At 29.9% G+C, this 20945-nt stretch overlaps 1 long non-coding RNA gene and 1 pseudogene across 2 annotated transcripts; one reads left to right on the top strand and one right to left on the bottom strand.

Annotated features, from left to right (window-relative positions):
* LOC127794133 (chalcone synthase-like) overlaps positions 1 to 12168 on the top strand; it is a 33066-nt pseudogene extending 20898 nt beyond the window's left edge.
* A 5225-nt stretch (positions 12169 to 17393) lies between these two features.
* LOC127810578 (uncharacterized) lies at positions 17394 to 19516 on the bottom strand. 2 transcript variants are annotated; one of them, XR_008025496.1, is made up of 5 exons: positions 19283 to 19516; positions 18907 to 18986; positions 18649 to 18783; positions 17919 to 18199; positions 17394 to 17791 (listed from the first exon to the last, which is right to left on the bottom strand). It is a non-coding gene; the product is annotated as an uncharacterized LOC127810578 (long non-coding RNA). The 2 variants fall into 2 exon arrangements; XR_008025495.1 differs by having other exon boundaries at positions 17919 to 18125.
* Between the last annotated feature and the right edge of the window lie 1429 nt (positions 19517 to 20945).

Below are 20945 nucleotides of genomic sequence, written 5' to 3'. Positions count from 1 at the left end.
ATTACAATCTCACCAAATCACTAACTAGGATCTTTAAAGCTAGGACGCGTCTCCGTACACCACTATCCCTGGGCTGCAGTCCTACTGGACTCGCCCCCAATAACTGTCTTTCCTTTACCTGGAATGGCAAAGAAGATCAAGTGAGCCACAAGGCTCAGCAAGTTCGAGAAATAATGAACAATATATAGGATCCAAGAACATGATGACACCAAGAAGAGTAATCAAGAACTCCACAATTATATACAATAATTCGTAATCCATGAATTATCAATTCAACTCAATATATCATGTCACCATGTATCCCTATGCAAATGTGTATAAAATTTCAATGTCATTATTAATTCTCACAGGCTCGCAAGCCATCAATCAATACATGCAAGAGTGCATAATTTCATTATCAACATCAATTTCCCCGGCTCTCAAGCCATAAATCAATGCATGCAAAAGTGCATAAGTTTCATAGAACCTCACAAATAAATATGGAGCCAACCTGCCGGGCTATGGCCACCTCGTCCCGCGCCAGGTGCTCTAGGGTACCCTTTCTCCCTCCGCGCAAAATAATAAGTGCGCAAAATATATACATAACATGAACATGAATGCATTTTCCAATCACATGCATTTAAATTTCTATTTCCTCAATATTCATACTTTCAACACCACTTACCCATACCAGGTATTTACCATCATCGAATAGATTCAACATATCTTACTTCAACATTTTCCACATTCAAGATGTAACCTTTGACACAAATGATTCATGTAAGTTATAATATCGGAATAATTTGAGAAATGCTATTGAAGGTTAAATCTTGATTCGCCAATTGAGGAGTATTATAGATTTAATAACTATTTTTTTCCATCATATGATATTCTGTGACTTCATTTAACCAATGACAGTATGCATTTACTTGCATTCGTGCTCATAGCTCAATTTCATGATTAATCCCCATGCAATTAAAATTCCACACCATGCGTATTTGCTCATTGACAAGCTAGTATTGATCTTTTACACAAACAGTGAGTGTTTAATTTGATGATCATATTCTGAGAAATATTTAAAAGGAATTTCACTAAGGCATCTCATAATTTGGATATTTTTGGGATCATTTAAAATAGATAAATTGCATTCAATACACTTACCATGGTCACGCTTGCATATTCTTATTTACTATCAGATTTGGCTTTGATTTGCTAAAAGAGTGTATAGCTTAAGGCAATTTAATTTCCAGAAGATGACCGTGCTAAGTTTCTATTTAATAGGTATATATATATATATATAAGCATGTATAAAGTTCATTTGAATTTGGAGTGTGATATTCAAAGGCCAGCAAAGGTATTTGGATTTAAGGCATGGTATTCAAATACAGTTGGGGTTATTTGTATGGTTATAAGGTACATATGCAAGGGGTTTCAAATGAAACAGTGAGGCAATTCGATTGACGTATATAAATATAGGTGAGTATGATTTGAATGGGTTAAGAGGCATTTAGATGAGTTATATGCATATATGCAGATCAATTCGAATAGGATCTGAAAGTATCATTCGGATAAGTCAAGGGCATTCGAATGGGACAGCTGAAATTCGAATGGATTCGAATGGCAGCCCAGCCATTCGAATGGGCTTATGATATATATATATATAGGCGATTCAAACAGTAAAATTTTCAGATTTTTTTTATCCAAGAATGACGGGGCCATTACAGACTCAATTTAAATCCAAATAATACAGGTAATATATCAAAATGAAGCCTAAAATGTCTAGTTTATAACCCAACAAACGGATCTCAATTTGGAGATGGGAAGAGAAAGTTATAGGCCCAAGAACACCAGGTGGTCGGATTACACGAACAGATTTCATGACAGAAATTAATCGGGTTAATATGGGCCCAAACCATAACCAAATCATTCAAATAATATATTGAATCGAAGCCTATGAAGTCTAGTTTCCAACGCATCAAACGGATCTTAAATCGGATATCATCACAGAAAGATATACCCAAAAGAATGAAGTATGGTCAGAACTGTTACAGCAAATTGCAAGTTTAAGAGGCACATTCGAATGACTTCTAACATATTCGAATGATAGGGAAATTCATTCGAATGAGGGCACTGTTGCATTCGAATGTTAGGCAAAAATCACAGCAATATGAACAGTAAATCATGAAATTCATTCGAATGAGGGAGGAACTCATTCGAATCTCATTCGAATGGGACTATTCTGGACAGATTCGACATTGCTTGGTAAACAGGGCATAACTTTCTCGTATGAGCTCCGATTGAGCTGATTCAAGATGATATGGAAAGACAAGAAAAATATCTACAACTTCCATGTTTTGAGTTTTAAAGGATTCTGGATTCATAAAGGTCAAAATCGGGTTTGAAGTTGCTACTATTGCAGTTTGTCCAGATATGGCCATCTTTGAGTGTAGCATTTGATGGGTTTTATATATATTCTTAGATGAGGCTATCCACATTCTTTTACCCTTATACAAACTCGCTCGGATGAGACACACACCCTTCAGATGTTACTCACATGACTTCTCAAGAATCATTCAAATAAGATCCCCGTATATATATATATATGTGTGTGTGTGTGTGTGCACATGTAATACACTGTTCTTTCAAATGTAGAACGAACAAAGTTCATCATTCTTTTCTAGTTGTATAAATGCCATTCCCGAAAGAAACTTGGGATGATTCAAACCCCAAAGAGACATCAATGAGACCATGAGAAAACAAGTAGAGAATCCAAAGACACAACAACAAAAGGGGCATCACAGACAGCAAGAGACGTTTATATATCTATATATATAAGCATATATAATCACTCACAGTGACTAATTTAACAAGGCTGAGAGATAGGGACTCGCACGGGAACAAGAAATAATAAGAGAACTTGCACCGAAATAAAGGATGAGTGCAAGAAGAACTTGCCTGATGGAGTCGCTCCAACAAAGGAGAACTAGGACTCTGCCTTGAAGCTCCAGACGCAACAGATAGTGGGAGAAGAAGATGAAGTGCTATGATGAAATGTTAAATAAAAAGATGCAGATGAAGAATGAGATATGGCAGGTGAAAAAAGCTAGACGTTGGCAGGTTACATGGAAGAGGAAAGCTTCGGGCGCAACAGAGGGAAAAAGGAGAGGGTTACAGGCTTGCATGCTGCATCCTGTCAAATTACCAGATTGCCCCTCACCTTTATAGTAGTCAAAAGAAAGACCAAGGGCACTATTGGCATTTGATGGCCAATTTATTTTGTGATTATTTTCTTTCAAAAATTTCAAATCTCATTTCCTAATTGGGCTCAGCCCATACCGTGGGCTATTCCATGGCCCAACTCCTCAACCCAAATAAATTATCATAATCCAAGCCAATATAATTAAAACTTTTGAACACATCACAATAGCCCAATCCACTTGGACTTTCTCCACATTTTTGGATCCCATTTAGATGGGCTACTAAATTCTTATTTCCACTTACACTTTATTTCATAAAAAAAAAAAAAAAAATATTTTCAATCCTCAATTAATTAAAGTAAAAAAATTTTGAGCCCATAATAAAATACTCGAAAACACCTAGACCCCCTATCGGGTCGTTACACTTGCCTTTGTACTATTGATAAATTTTTCCATCATGTCTTCTAAATTTGACTTTTCTTCTTATAGATTTTGATGTTGTTGAAACCTAAGAGGTGTTTGTCGTTGATCATTACTCCAAATTAGGATGGCTCCACCATTCAAGATTGTAAGTGTCAGGGTAAGGATTGAAATTGGACCTATTGCCACCATAAGAAATAAAATCAGTCTATTCAGGGGAAGAATAAAAAGGATTTCCTACTTGACAATCAATACTAATGTGTCCCCTTTGCCCACAAAGCTCACAAGAAAAAAAATAAGAAGGAGAAACATTCATTGTTAAAACCCTCTAATTTTTCACATTTTTATTTAATATAGCTATTTGAACAGATAAGGCAGTGATAGGATCAAAGTTATAAATGTCAACTCCCTTTGTATGTGCTTTCTCATTGCCCCATTGATAGTTGTTGGATGCCATCTCCTGGAAAAGTTAAGAATTAAAAATTAAAAATTTCATAAAAGGTAAAGAAAAATAAAAATAATCATAAATAAATTAAATAAAGAAAAATTTTAATTCGAAACAAAAACATATAAAGAAAAAGAAAAGAAGTAAAAATTAAAAATTAAAGCAGAAAAAAATAATAATAAAATAAAATTAAAATCCTAAAGTAAAATATATACATGTTCAATCTAAGGCTAACTTATGTAATTATGATATGCAATAAATTAGTCCCCGGCAATAATGCCAAAAACTTGATGTGTGATTTATACACAATTAATTCAGGCAAGTATACCCTAGTTAAATATGCATATAGTGATGAAAAGAGTATCGATCCCACGAGTACTAGATCACAATACAAAAATAATTTTAATTAGCCTAAGTTGAACTAATTAATTAATTAAATAAATAAAAATAAAAATAAATGAAAAACTGAATTCTCTTTGAGAAAAATTAATTAATAAATGCACTAGGGTTTAGATTTCATTTAATCTAGATTATATAATTATCTATTCAATCCGATTCAAAATCAAAAATACCCTTATAGTATTTTATAATTATTTGCATGTGATGATGATCTCCCTTAATTAATTAATAAGGTTTCTTAAGTCATATTAATCCTTTATTAATTCAATTTCACTGTCAGATTTCTGAGTAGATATCAACGAAATAAATAAGCATTAAGTTCTTTGAAAATCTCTAATCTTGGAAGGGGATTTGACTTACTAAGCTTTCTCAATTCTCACACATGAGCTAATCATCTTTCGATCTTATAGTCAAATATGTGATTTATATTGCCTATAGATCTAATTTATAACAATTCTTTAGTCAGTAATGTATAAATCATTAAATCATTAAAATGTGACTAATTTTTTAAAGCATTAAGCACAATAATATAAAATCTTCATACAAATAATAATCGGATTTTGAATCAAACTAAACAAATAATTACATAATTTCAGAATTAAAATCCATCCAAACCTTACCTAAAATAATTTAACTAGATATTATTAAAATAAAAATAAAACAGATATTAAATGAAGAATAGGAATTTCTTGTCCAGATCTAAAATAGATCTGGGTCAGACGAAACGTAGGCATTCTTCATGCGGCCTTCACTATGCGCCTTTTCTGTGCAATTTCTTTTTGTGCGCGACCTTCAAAAGCCCCAAATCCTACCGCCTGTTCTCTTCTGTTCAATCCCTTGTCACTGTGCGCCGCCCCCAGATGCTCCCCCCCAATTCCTCTTCTTCCCTTTTTAATCCAATATCTATATAATAAAACAGGATTGTTTTTGAAAATGTCTCACTTTTGAGACATTTGAATGGCTGGGATGATTTTTGATGTATTTGATGGTGAGATTAAACCATTTGCCGCCCAACAATCCTTCTCCAATTTGTGGCTGCTCAATAGCTGGCTGATTGATGGACATGTGGGCGGCTCTCTCTTTCTCTCTCTCTCTCTCTCTCTCTCATTCCTTCAGTCACTGCCACCCACTCACCCGCCGTCTCACTCTCTCTTTTTTCCTCTGTCGACCGCATGAAGCTCCATTCAGTGTGTATCTCTTCACTGTGTATCTCTCTCATCCCTTATCTTATCCATTTCTGTCTGCCACCGCGCATGAAGCTCTAAGCCACTGCTCAAAGGCACGGTATGTATATAGTCATTCATATTCACATAGCAAAAAGCTCCATTCATATTCAAACGGTGTATATAGCTCACTGCTCAAAGCACAGTATGTATATAGCTCAATTCATATTCACACAGCAAAGCAAAACACCCACACCCACACCCATTTATATATGTGAGTGTATGTATCTCTCGCGACTGTATTTATATATGTGAGTGTATATATGGCAGCCATTTGGTTGTTTTTAGAGAGGTTCATTCATAGGCAAGGTAGATATCTGTGTGTATTTATATATACACTCACCTGTCGTCGCGCATGAAGCTCTAAGCCACTGCTCAAAGGCACGGTATGTATATAGTCAATTCATATTCACACAACAAAAAGCTCCATTCATATTCACACAGTGTATATAGCTCACTGCTCAAAGGCACAGTATGTATATAACTCCAATCATATTCACACAGCAAAGCAAAACACACACACCCACACCCATTTATATATGTGAGTGTATGTATCTCTCGCGACTGTATTTATATATGTGAGTGTATATCTGTGTGTATTTATACATACACTCACATATATAGTCACTGTGCGTATATAGTTCCTTCAGTTATTTATAGTCACGGCTTTAGTTTTAGTTTTTGTTATGCTATCTTCATTCTCTCTATGTGTCTAAGTCACGACTGTGTGGGCGAGAGTAAGAGCGAGAGAGAGAGAGAAGGGAGGGTGGAGACGCAAGGGAGAGTGAGAGTGAGAGAGAGGCGATGGTGGATGGGTGGGTATGCCCGAGAGGTGAGAGAAACAGAGATGGGGGAGGGGGTGGGTTTGAGCGGGCGAGAGAGATGGAGAGGTGATGGCACAAGGAAGAGTGAGAGTGAGAGAGCGGGGAGGATGGGTGGGTGGGTGGGTTTGTGCTCGCAGTAGTTTGAGGGAAAGAGAGAGAGAGTGAAATGCATGTCTGCGCGCGCGTGTGTGTCTGCATGTGTATATAGATGTATCTATATCTGTGTGTATGCAGGAAAGAAAATGAGTGGAGAATGGTCCACTTGGATGCAAAATAACTATTTTTCAATCACAGACACACGGATTAGTTGTTTATGGGTTTAAAAATGATCCATTTCAAATAACTTTATCAACATTGTGAATGTGAAATATTTGTTGTGTGATAAATTGATTTATGTGCTAAACTTTCATGAATTTTAATTTTTTTTTTGAACAAAACTAGGGAATGTTACTCATGGGTGTACAAGGTCAGGACTCTTTTTTAATTTTTTAAAATTTAATTTGTAAAGCATTTAATACTTAATTTTTAAGTATTCTAAATATCAACATTATAAGTTTTTGAAATATCATGTAAGTTTTAATACTTAATTTTTGAAATTTTTAAAATAAAAACACCAACAATGCAAGTTTTGATGTATAATAATTTGACATGGATGATTCAATTCCAAAAGAAATAAAAATCTCTTTTTTAAATCATTGATGATCAAATGTTGTTTCTAGTTTAAAACTTTATTCAAATAATGATATCAAAATAGGAAACTTAATTCAAAATTTAAGGTTGCGTTCTCTTTACTGTTTTTAAGTCATTTTTAATTTTTAATTTTCTAAAATCATAAAAATTTGATCTCTTTGTTATTTTTAAAAATGCATTTTTGAAAACAAAAAAAAATTATAAAGAAAACTCAAAATAACAAAAAGTTATTTTGAGTGTTTTCATCTAAAACAAATTTTAAACTCAAAACACATTTATTTATTTATTTATTCATATTTTATTATTGTAATGAAAGAAAAATATTACAAAATTCATTAACTTTAAAATGTATATATATTTTTAATAATATATTAACATTAAATATTTATAATTTACTAAATAATTAAATTTATTGAATAAAATATTATTAAAAAAATATTTTCAAAATTTGAAAGAGAACGCGTTTTCTAATTTTCTGTTTTGAAAAATAGTTTTTTAAAATGACAAAGAGAACGCGTTTTTAATTTTCTAAAAACAGACTATTAAAACAGAAAACTGAAAATGAATTCAAAACTCAAAACTGAAAATTAAAAAGTAAAGAGAACACAACCTAATATTTTTATCTTTAAGTGTTGAATCTTTGATACTTAAAAAATATGAAATTGGTTAATTTATCATATTGATTTACTTATGCAAATATTCAAAAAGAATTTATTTTTTTTAATTTTAATTTTATTTTATTAATTCTATTTTTTTATTTTAGGCACAATAAAATTATTTTTAAATTAAAATAATCTATATAAAATGAAAAAATAGAATTATTTCATTTATTTGATCACTTAAGATCAGAACTCAAGGTTCTTCATTCTAATTCAATTAAAATGAATGAAAGTTATTTAATTAAGTATTTTGGTCAAAAGTATTAAATTTCATCTCATCCATTTATATACATTTCCATGTAATATAATTTTAGTTTTAAAATGAATGAAAGGTGTTTTAGTGTCATATGTATGTGTATTAATTTAAATAATAAATTAAATTTAAATTATAAATCAGTGTCATGTGTATGTCATGTAAAAATTGTAAATTGTAATTTTTGTCATCATTCAAGAGAAAGAAAATTTTGTATTGGAAGCACCAAAAAAATATAACAAAAGAAAAAAAATTAGGACATTAGGTACACTTTTATTCAAACATTTATTCAAAAATTTGCACCAAATATTTTAATTTTAACAATTTCTAACATTGGGTACAATTGAGTTGGACCCAAATATATAATTTTATCTTTTAAAAATTTTATGGGACGAAAATGAGTTGGATCCAATTATACAATTTTATTTTTTTTATATGTGTTTATGTAGGTCCTACTCTTATAAAATTATGTGTTTATATAATTTTATTTTTTTCATGAGTTGGAGCTAAATATATGTGTTTATTTTTTTTATAACTTATTTGAGTTTCTCTAAGAAAAATTATAACTCATTTTTTTATATCTTATTTAAGTTTTTCTGAGAAAAATTATAATTCATTTAAGATAATTCGTGCTTAAAGTCAAAAATTATAACTCATTGAAAATTGTAAATTTAAATTAAACAACTAAAAATACTCTTTTCATGGAATAAAAGTGAAAATTTTAAGCCAAAAATCAAGCAAATCCTCTATCAAGGTCTAATTTGCCCAAAAGCCCATTTAACCCAACATCAATGGTAATTTTATATAATGGAACATAATAAATACTATTTTATTTTTATTTTTATAAAAGATTATCAAGTGTAAAAAATCAGGGTTGTCATCTTCCTTAATTTTACTTTCCAATTTTTTCTCTTAGACTTTCCAAGTGATAATTATTTATACTAACATTTGATTTTGGTTTTAATTTTATCATTTTAATGTGATTATTAAAATACATATATTCTAAATATTGGGTTAGCCTTTTATCATTTTGGTTTATATTTTTTTTTTCCTCATCGTCTATTCTATCCATGGTAGTTATTTATTTAAATAAAATATTTAATTTTATTATCTGATTTGGTAGCAACAACTGATTTGTTTTTTAGGTTGAAGTGCAACAATTATGGACAATATTACTATTTTTGGTCAAGTAAGTTTTTTTTTCTTCATATAAATTTAATATAAAGCCTATTTTCTTTTGAAAAAAATACTTATCATATCTAATTGTTTTCCTCATACTTATAGGTAGGTGGAGGCTTATACCGAACCATAATATCGACTTCGTTTACTAATTTTTTTATTTATGTGTATAAAATTTTATTTATCACTCTAAAGTTTTTACATGTATAGGTTCAATTTTTTCAAGAAAGAAATGTTAATGTTGTTATTCGCGATGAGCGTGACCTTAATACTATTCGCATTTGTGAGGTAAGCCTGAAAGTCACTTCAACATTGGACATGCATTTTCTTATCATTTAAAAAAAATTATAAATATAGTCTATTTATTTTTATTATTATAGGCAAAAGAAAAAGAAAAGGCTACCTTTTCTGGCAAATGGAAGAAAAATGCATATCCCATGGTATGGTTTCTCCACAATTTTTAGAAGTTTATTTTTCGAATATTGTCATATAATTTTTTTTATGAATTTAGATGTTTTTTTTACGAATTTATTATTTCAAAAACTGTTGTGTTTTTATTATATAGATGTTTTTTTTTCAAATATTTAATTTGAATTTTGTTTTTCTAAAGTATGTTAAAGTAAGCATTGATCTAAAGCATGTTAAAGTAAGCATTAAAAATAGAAGAAAATGAATAAGAGAAAAACACATGTTGCATTTATAGCCTAGCATAATAATATATAAAAATATAAGAGAAGAAAACGAATATATGATGAAAAAGAAACTTCATTTTCTTAATTTTTTTTTTTTATAATAAGTTCTTAAGGAAATAACAAGAAAAGTGAAAAGAAAAATAGAAAATATTAGACGCAAAAGAGATGAGTAGTAAGTTTGGAGCTTTGTGTGTTTAATGTGTATAATGAGTTTTCATTAATATATGTATTGGTTCTTATGTGACTAACAACTCAAAGTATAAGGAGAAATACAACTACCTTGCTTCGATGGGGATGTAATAAGATAATTTCAATCTCAAAGTATATTTTGATTAGTACAACAAATGTACTAATTTATATTTTTTTTGTTTAACAAATTACCAGATTATTGTGCATGTTTCTCATTGGAGATACATACAAGTTGATACGGAAACTTTTTGGAAAGTAATGAGAAGGAAGTTCGGGCAAACATATGTTTGAAGACATGTTATTGACACATTTTTTGTAAAGCATACATTTTTTTGTAAAACTTTAACCCACTTTTTGTAAAATTTTAACATATTTTTTTGGTGAATGACAATATAATGTTTATTTTTCTTATGTAATTATAATTGATTGGCAGCAGGAGCACTAATTGATGTGTATTTTAATTTTAATTTTTTTTATATTTGATTGGGAGCAATAGCATTAACTGATATGTATTGTTTGATATTTAAATTTTAATTTAATTTTTTTATTTTAAATTTTAATTTTTTTATATTTGATTGGCAGTAAAATTATTGTATATTTGTTTCCTTTAATTTTAATTTGTGCATTTTAAATTTTTTTAATTTAATTTTTTTATTTTTTATTATAAAACATTAAGAGAAAGGAAACAAATATATAATAAATTTTATTTTTTATTTAATATTTAATCTTAATATTATTTAATCGTATATTATATTTACAGTGTGCCTTTAGACACCGCCATTCCCTAGTAATATAATAAATAGAGAGTGGATGTGCACGGCCGGCCTAGCTCGAGTCCTATTCCCCCGTGACTTTCTTTAATATTTCATTATATATATACATGCCTTGGCATTCATCTCAATCTCCAATTTCAACTTCTCAATTTGCTGGTTCTACGGAATCTTCAATTGAGCCTTTAATTATAATATAATATACTATATAATATATATTTAATTATTAGTAGATAAATAATTTATTTTTTATTTATATTTTAAAATTAGTTTTATAATATCTATTTTTTTTTGCTTAAATCTTCAAAATATTATTCTTTGTTGGTTTTTTACAAAAAGATATTAAAATAATATAAAATCTACTTAAATTCACATTTATATAAAAAAATAGTACAAGATTAAAATAAAAAATATATATAATTAAGCCTTATCAATAACTCGCCGGCCACCGTGCAACGTCTATGAGTCCACCCTGCGACGTCCATCCTACCCGTGCAACCACCGACCAAGTAAGGATGTAGTATGTTGTTTTGTGTTATTTTGGTGATTTTTTAGCATTATCCTCCCTAAACCCGGTATTGGGTGGACTTTTCCGACTAACAAATGATATTTTCGAGAACAGCCCCGGTGTAAGAGTTCTTATTATATGTTCTGAACTCACAGTTTGCATTTTCAGTGGCACCTGCCATACCCATTCTGATTTGCTTGTTAGTCAAGCACTATTTGGCGACGGCTTATCAGTGCTGATAGTTGGTTCAAACCTTGATAGATCCACCGAAACTCCAATTTTTGAAGTTGTGGGAGCTTATCAACATACAATTCCAAACTCCCGCGAAGTAGTTGAAATCCACCCCGTGAAGTCGGGCTCATTGTTTATTTGGCCAAGACCTTGCCTGGCCACGTATCGAATAACATCAAGAAATGCTTGGTTGACGCTTTCACTCCACATGGAGTTAGGGACTGGAACTCACTCTTTTGGGTGGCCCATCCAAGTGGCAGAGTTGTTTTGGACCTAATCGAATCGAAACTCAGTTTGAAGGAGGAAAAACTCTCGGCTAGTCGTCATGTGTTGAGCGAGTACGGAAACATGGCAAGTGCTTGTGTATTTTTTGTTCTAGATGAGATGAGAAAACAATCGCTGAAGGAAGGAAAGACTACCACTGGAGAATGATGCAAATACGGTGTGTTGTGTGGATTTGGACCAGGAATAACTATCGAGACAGTTGCTCTGTGTAGTGTTGCCATCTAATCTAGCTTGCTTATGGAGAGTCTGGTTATAGGTTCCTTATATCATGCTACATGTACATTATTTTTGTACATCATGGGCTACACCAAGGAATATTATGACCAAAATACCTCTCGCCTCCATGTGCCTCACGCGCCTCATGAAGGATATTTTTGTCATTGGCACACCTTTATGTAGCCCAAGGTGTATACAAAGGTGTACCAATAGTATTTTTCAAAATTGTATTCTTTCCATTACATTCCTTGTATTTCTCCAATTAATTCTTTCGATCTGTTTCCCTGCTCGGATTGGGGGACCAGATTTAGATTAGGTTAGTAAATGTACATGGCTCTCCCAACTAAAAGATTTGTAGGAGTGTTTTTGAAAATAGCAAAAAAAGAAATAGCTTAGGGCCTGTTCTCTTTGCCGTTTTCGAGCCGTTTTTTGTTTTCAGTTTTTCAAAACAATGAAAACCCGTTCTCTTTGTTATTTTCAAAAAATGCATTTTTGAAAACAAGAAAATTTTTTGTACAGAAAATCCAAAACAGCAAAAAACTGTTTTGGCTATTTTCAGCCAAAACACGGTTAAAAAACCAAAATGCAGAAAACGGTTGCTGCCTCTTCTCTCCCTCTTCTCTTTTCCTTGCTTCCTCCATCTCTTCCTTCTTGGCCGGCGACGCACCTGCCACGGCCATCTCTACTGGGAGCCGCGGTCTCATTCTTCTTTTTCTCTTCCAGATCAATCCTTTGTCTCTTCTTTTCTCTCTATCTCTCTCATTTGTTGGCTGGCGACGAGCCTTCCATGGCCTTCACAGCTGCGATCCGTCACCGCCGCAACCAGCAAACCAGATCCGCCTCACCTTGCCTTTGTTGTTTCAGCAACTCCGCCGCACCTCGCCTTTGCCTATGTCCGTCGTTGCAGCAACCCAAATCTGCCGTTCGCCTACAACGTCGATCACTTCCTCCTACGGCTACCCTCTGCCATTTTTTCCTTCCGTCACCGTCTCTTCCATTTCTTCCTTCCTTCACCGCCTCACACGCCCTCTACCATTTCTTCTCCCTTCCTTCCTTCATCGCCCCACACTCCCAATATGTAATATAATTTTTTTATTAATTTTTTCTTTTCAATGATATTCTTAAAATTTTGAATAAATTAATGGTATTTTATGATTTATAATTTTTTTTAATATTTATGTTGTGGTAATTTAAATGTGTAGATAATTTCAATTTGTAGATAAAAAAAATTTATTACAAAATTAATAGTTGAGTCAAATTAAAAATGATTTTAGAAAGTAATTTTTAATTTTAATACATTATATATGATTAAATTTATAACTTATTAATAAATATTTATAATTTATTTTGAATTAATTTTTTAAAATAAAATATTATAAAATAATATTTTACAAAATTTCAAAGTAAATGTGTTTTCCAATTTTTTATTTTGAGAAATAATTTTTCAGAATGATAAAAGGAACGCGTTTTTAAAAATTTCAAAACAAACACTTAGAATACAAAACTGAAAATGAATTCAAAACTCAAAACTAAAAATTGAAACACAAAGAGAATACCACCTTAAGTTGTATTTAGGTTTTTATTATCTCTTAAAATTGAGTTTTAATGAATAGTGATATAAATATTTATATTGGTTTCTATTGCTGAATGAAAAGATGTAATGAGTTATTTGGCTTTATCAAAACTTATGTATATGTATATATATAAAAAAAAAATGTGAAATTTTTTTGAGTCGCTTCAATTGAGACAGTTGCCTTGCGCAACATTGCCATAAAAACCTTCAACTAAAGTGGGTTGTGGCATGTTGCTTGATATTGATGTGATTTTAAATAATCTTCTAGTGAAAGGTTGCAGTCCTTATAAGGTGTAACCAATTTATATAGAAAAGTTACCATTTATACTTATTAATGTATGAAACAAGTTTATTGAAATAAATGTTAAACAGAGATACTTTCATAGCAGACCTTGATCAATGCCAAGTTTGCAGTGCTAAGATCAATTGTTGCTGCTCTCTCACAAAACTAGTTATCTTCACTATTGTGTTGGTTGTGGCATTATTGGGGCAGAGACACAGTTCCACCACAATCTCATGGTTGTCTAAATTTCATGGAGTCTTACCCATTTTTATTAGGAAATAGGAAGATATGATATTTATATCATGCCTTAATTTATGACGCAACAAGATTTGTGTTGGTGTTTATGATTTAAACATTTTAAAAATTTTTAAAGTAAAGATGAAATTTCATTAACTTGATTAGAACAACACCCAACATGCCCAGCAAAAACCATATTATATATATATATGTGTGTGGCTCAATCATGCCAAATAACAAATCTTCAAAGTGCGATATTCTTTTGCTGTAATTGGTTGGATAATAAAGCCGAAAAGACTTTTCAATTATGAATGATCTCTTTATATATATACAATATATATATGAAAAATAATTATAAATACATTTTTACACTTAGAGATGGAAAAATATTTAAATTTATAAACTTTACACTTATTGTGAGATATTATTAGTCAATATCGAAGCCATCTTTAAAAATAAAAAATTATTTTTGTTTAAGTATTTTTTGAGAATGCTCCTTCTAAAAAAGAAGCCAATAGTTATTTAAAATTGAAATCTGAGCATATGTGGAAGAAAAAGTAAAAGTATGACTATGTCATCGATCTAATTGAAAAAGAAAATATTTTTATGAGTCTTTTATAATTTAATTCTATTGTTGAGTAGAGTGCAATAAATAAAGTTAATGATAATCACGCGCACCTTATTTGAATAGTTTTTCTTATGGATTACTAAGAACAAACTATTATAATCTCTTCTCCATAGGGGGGCTTGGGATCGCGAGACACAATTTATTAGAAATGACACCTATATGCATAACTTTAATTGGAAATCCTTATTTACTTTTTTGAGTTAAATTTCAAATTTGAACAAAAATTCTTAATTTGCAGCAATTAGTAACTAATGAATAATAGTTTTCTTTTTTGGTATTTGCATGATACCACAAGAATTTTTGATTTTAATAGCAAAAATATTCCGTTGCTAAAGTCAAAAATCCGTTGCTAAATCAATTTAGCAATAGACAGAAAATCTTCGTCGCTAAATTTTTTTAGTGACTGATCAATCGCTAATTTAACAATGGATTAGCAACAAAAATATTTATATTGCTAAATATAATTTTTATTAAATTTAATGACGAAAATTTCTATCGCAATTTCTTCTCTAATTTAGTAATCCAATATAGCGACCAAACAAAACAATGATGGATTAACAACGTAATATTTTGTCGTTATTTTTTTAAAAAAAATTATATGAAAAATAGAAATTTATATAGCAACGAAATACTCCGTCACTATTTTTTAAATTTATTAAAAAAATTAATATAATGATGGAACATTTCGTCTCTATTTTTTATAAAACAATAAGAATTTATTTTAGCGACGAACATATATATATATTTTAAAAAAAATCGTCACTAAAATATATTCAAAAATTAAAAAAGTTATTTTTATTTCCATAGCTAAAACATATTAAAAATTAAAAAATATTTTCGCTACATTATAAAAAAATTTAAAAATTATATTTTTATTGCCAGAATGGCGTTGCTAAAATAAATATATTTTTATTTTTTTAAATATAATTAATTATTAAATTAACTTAATTATCAAACAATGATGTTTAAATTTTTAAGCACTTTATCTATTTTCCACCAACCATTTACGAGCTTTAAATTTATAAACATAGATACTAATTTTGTAACATAATTAATTTAAATTAATAATCACGAATAACAAACTAAAATCTAAATCACATCAAATTGAAACAAAGTTATAGGATAATACTTCTGTAATTTCAATTTAAAAATATAAATTCCATTTACAAAGGACATTATAAGAATTTCGAATTTTAACGATGGAAATATTTCATTTCTAAAGCCAAAAATCTATCACTAAATCAATTCAGTGATGGATTAGCGATAGACTTTGTCCGTCATGAAAATCATCATCACTAAATTTTTTTGACGATGGATCCGTCGCTAATTTAGTGACGGAACTAAAATATATTAAAAAATTAAAAAAATATTTTCACTACATTATAAAAAAATTAAAAAATTATATTTTTATTGCCAAAATGGCGTGGCTAAAATAAATATATTTTTATTTTTTAAATATAATTAATTATTAAATTAACCTAATTATCAAATAGTACAGTTTAAATTTTTAAGCACTTTATCTATTTTCCACCAACCATTTAGGAGCTTTAAATCTATAAACATAGATACTAATTTTGCAACACAATTAATGTAAATTAATAATCATAAATAACAAACTAAAATCTAAATCACATCAAACTCGAACAAAGCTATGGAGTAATACTTTTGTAATTTTAGTTTAAAAAAAAAATTCCTTTTGCAAAGAACTCTACAAGAATTTTGAATTTTAAAGACAGAAATATTTCATTGCTAAAGCCAAAAATCCGTCGCTAAATTTAGCAACGGATTAGAGACAAATTTTGTCTATCGCAAAAGTCATCGTCACTAAATTTTTTTGGTGACGAATCCATCGCCAATTTAGTGATAGAAATATTTTCATCACTAAATGTAATTTTTTAAAATTTAGCAACAAAAATATTTCCATCGTTGATATTGTAATTTTTTTTAAATTTAGCGCCAAAAATTTTCATCACTAAACATTTTAAAAATAAAAAAATTAAAATAAAAATAATTATTTTATTAAAAAATATTCAGCCACGGAAATTTTTGACGCTATAACATATAAAAATTTAAAAAATAAATAAAAATTAAAATAATTATTTTATTAAAAAATTATTTTAACAACAAAAATTATTAGAAAATAAAAAATTAAAACATTGAGACTCATTGAATTTAACTTTACCTTCATAAAGCTACATTAAAAACAATGAAAACTCTAGGGAAAAAAAAAAGCCAACTGCTTCGTACACAGAAGACTGCACAAGCAACCGAGCCACAACTATTCATTAGTCAATCTTCCAACCAGAAATGGCATGAGAAGCACAGCCAACAGAACAATGGTGTTTTCCCATTCTTTTTCCTTCTATTTGTAACTATCGGATTACAAAACTGATGGGAACCAGAAGTGGTGCAAAATTGACATGCATTTATTCTACTTGAAGAAAATTTTATTAGAGGGACAACATTTGTGGTAAGAAAACAAAAGCGGCCCAGCAACAATAGGAAGAGGAAAGTGAACAGAGGAGAAAGTTATTTTTCATTTAGATGAAAGGTAAACAGTAGGAGTGTAAATGACTGCATGTTGGATTTTCTGGCCTGCCTGCAATTATCTTCCACCATAGCATAAATTTGCTTGGGATCAAACTTTTAATGAGTTCAAGCCACAAGAATAAGCCACTTGGAACATAGAAATAAATAAAGAAAAAGCAAAGAGAATTTGTTCTGTTAAATTGGTGGGACATTTTTCAAGATCACATGTTCATAGGTCAGGCAATCAATAACCAGTGTGATGACACGATTCTAGGTAGATCATTTCACAATGACATCACCTGAATAAAGTAGTAGAGATCCTTAGCACATTGTTCACGCTCTTTTCGACCGAAAAGACTCACAATAGCAGCTGGCGCATTATCTGCATTCAATAAAAAATAGAGTTGATTTACAAGCATAACCAGCATTTGGAATTTGAGTACAGGATAATGTTGGCATAATGCTTTAAATGAAGAGGAAAGTTGTTAAAGTTAAACAAGTAAAATTACCAATCATTAGTTCATATACAAATTTTGCACGACGCTCAGCTTCCTTTAGTTGTTGCTTTTCCATTGGTGGACATCCTCAATTTTCTTAGGTGAGGATACAGATATGGGGGGTTGGCCATCAGTTGAACGTAGGGGTGTCTTTCCAGAGGCAGTTGGTCGTTGTCGCCTTGGATGTTTTGTTATGAATATTCCATTAGGCCAAAGCATCTAATGTGAATCAGAGAGAAAATAATAAGCACCCCACACTTCCATTATTAAGATTTCCGCAAGTACAAGTTTCCCTGAACAAAAGACACGCCAAATACCCCCTCTGGTTATAAAAGGCTGCCTAGTGAATAGTAAACTAGTGACTCAAGTTTCAGGTTGTTTTACTTGCTTGCCCATATGTAGCAAAAATATCAACTACTCATGGACCTCACAGTTGCTTATCTGTGAGGCAATGATAACCGACAAGAAGCCGGTTGATGTTGCTCCCTTGTGAGCCTTATCTTAATGTATCCAAAATTGAAATGGGTTCTATAAGATTTTGTGAATTTTGTTTATAATGAAGCAAGTAAAACCAAAATTAAAATAAAATTGTGAATTATGAAATTAGAGTCAAGACCTGTTACAATCTCAATCCTCTTTTATGCTACCAAGTATTGAGAACTCCAAACAAGGGAGAGTTCATCAAAAACATTGAGAAAAATATAAACAGGCATCTTAATTCAAGAAGGTTGTGAAGGATAACCTGCTCAATTCGCCTGATTCCTGAGCAACCACTGTTCCCCTACGTAAAAGTTGGATTTTCTCAATTAACCAATCATCAATGGCATCACCCATTCCCAACCGTAATACCTGTTTGGCCACCCAGAAAGCCTTCCGCCTGTAATGCACTGGTAAGTTAGCCAGAAGGAAATCTAGCAAACTGAAACTTTTGACATTCTGCCAAATATAAAAATAAGGGACGATAGTTAACATAATCTAAATTTTTTTGCATATCATATACCTGATCCAACCCCCATCTTGCAGCTGGAAAACAACATCTACCAAATCTAGTATTGGGACACTTAGACTTGGTGGCACCCACTGCATTAAATATAGAAATATTACAAAATCAACATAGAGGTTAAACTGGAAATGTGCCACGCACAAAAAAAAAATGAATGAAGTACAATAGGCAAAAAGTTGGCCATGTCACTGAAGCTCTGTCTATCAAGTAAAGTAACCAACAAAATGAAAGCCAATTCCAAAAAGAAAAACTTGAGCAGGTTAGATAACAGATAGATAGTGATTACCCAAGCATTAGAGGCCAAAGCGACACGATCTCGCAGAATATATACACACAAAATACATATACACACAATATATATATATACATATACCTTTGAGGCGGCGGAAGCGAATCTCACAGCGGTGAAGGCGGAGACGGATCCCGATCAAGCTGGCAGCGACAATGGTTGCGGTGGCGAATGGAGGCGAAAGCAGCGGCAACGACCGGAGACGAAAGCAGAAGTAGCGACGATGGTGACGACAGGAGGCGAAGGCAATGGCGAATGGGTCGACGGCGGGATTAGTTCACAGAGAGAGAGGGGGTGGGTTAGGGTTAAAAATTTGGGGATTTGGGGAAGGAGCCACAATTTTTGTTTTTTTTTTAAATATTTATTTACTAAATAAAAATAAAATAATTTATGAAAAATAATATTACTAATTATTTAATTAATAAAAATAAAATAATTTATGATTATGATAACTAATAAAATAATAGTTTAAGATAATAATCTAAAATATAGTAATAAAATAATTTAAATTATTGCATCAAATTAATATTTATTTAAAATATAATTATATTATAAATCTAATAATTCTAATAAATAAGTTTGAAATATTATAAATCTAAAATTAATTTTTCATTTTTTTTATTTTTTGGTATTTAAACAAATATTAAATCAAAATATCATAAAAATAATTTAATGCATAAAAAATATAACAAAAATAAGATTAGAGACGAAAAATGTTTAATGAAAAATAATTTGTATGTATTTAATATCTATTCAAAATATATAAAAAAAACATTAACTTTACTTTTCAAATTTTGAACAAGTTGATTATTGAATGAATGGTTTTATGGGGGAGAACTAGAAGAGGTGAGGGGTGTTTGTTAAAAAAGAATGCAAATTAAGTGAGATTTAGTTAAGCTAATTATATTTAGTGATTCTATTATTATATACTGAATTTACATTATTATTGTTAAGATGTAATAATAATTTTTTTTATACAAGAGAATGTCTCGATCAAGATGCAAGAGAGTATTTCTTAGTGTTTTCGATAAACTTGTAAAGAGAAAAATAAGTTTATGGCACGAATAAGATCACCTGCAAACTATTTGATGCATAAGTCAATCTTGTATTCGAATTGAAATTATAATTTCACAAAAATGATAAGCATATCTTAGTTTAGCAAAAAAATTTTCAATTTATAAAAAAAAAAAAGACTGACAAGGTATCTCCTATATTTCTTTCTATATAATATAATCTCTCGATATTGTTTTATTTTTGTGATTTCTAAAATTTAAAATAATAAAATTTTTAATAATATTATAATTTTTAAACTTAATATATTTATTTAAATTAAAAATTTTAAATTTTACAAATTAACTTATTTATATTCATCTCACGTTAAATGTATATTTAATTTTTAATTTTTTTATATTTATACATTAATATATTTAATCTTTTTATAAAATTTAAATATTTATATATTTAAATATTCACCTCAAGTTTAAATATTTATAAATTAATTGATTAAAAAATTAAAAAATAAAACAAAAATTAAAATTAGCGATGGATTGAATATTTCGTCACTAAATCAACGACAGATTCTACAAATCCATCGCTAAAATTATTTATTTATTTTTTCAATTTAGCAACGAATTTCATATTCCATGGCTAATTATTTTTTTAATTTTTTAAATATTTTTTAATTTTTAACAAAATAGAGATGAAAATTTATTCTGTAGCTAAATTTAAAATAAATAAATTAATTTTA

Source organism: Diospyros lotus, chromosome 1 (assembly GCF_014633365.1).
Source record: "Diospyros lotus cultivar Yz01 chromosome 1, ASM1463336v1, whole genome shotgun sequence".
In the NCBI taxonomy this organism is placed as follows: Eukaryota; Viridiplantae; Streptophyta; class Magnoliopsida; order Ericales; family Ebenaceae; genus Diospyros; species Diospyros lotus.
This window is presented reverse-complemented; position numbering and strand designations above follow the sequence as displayed.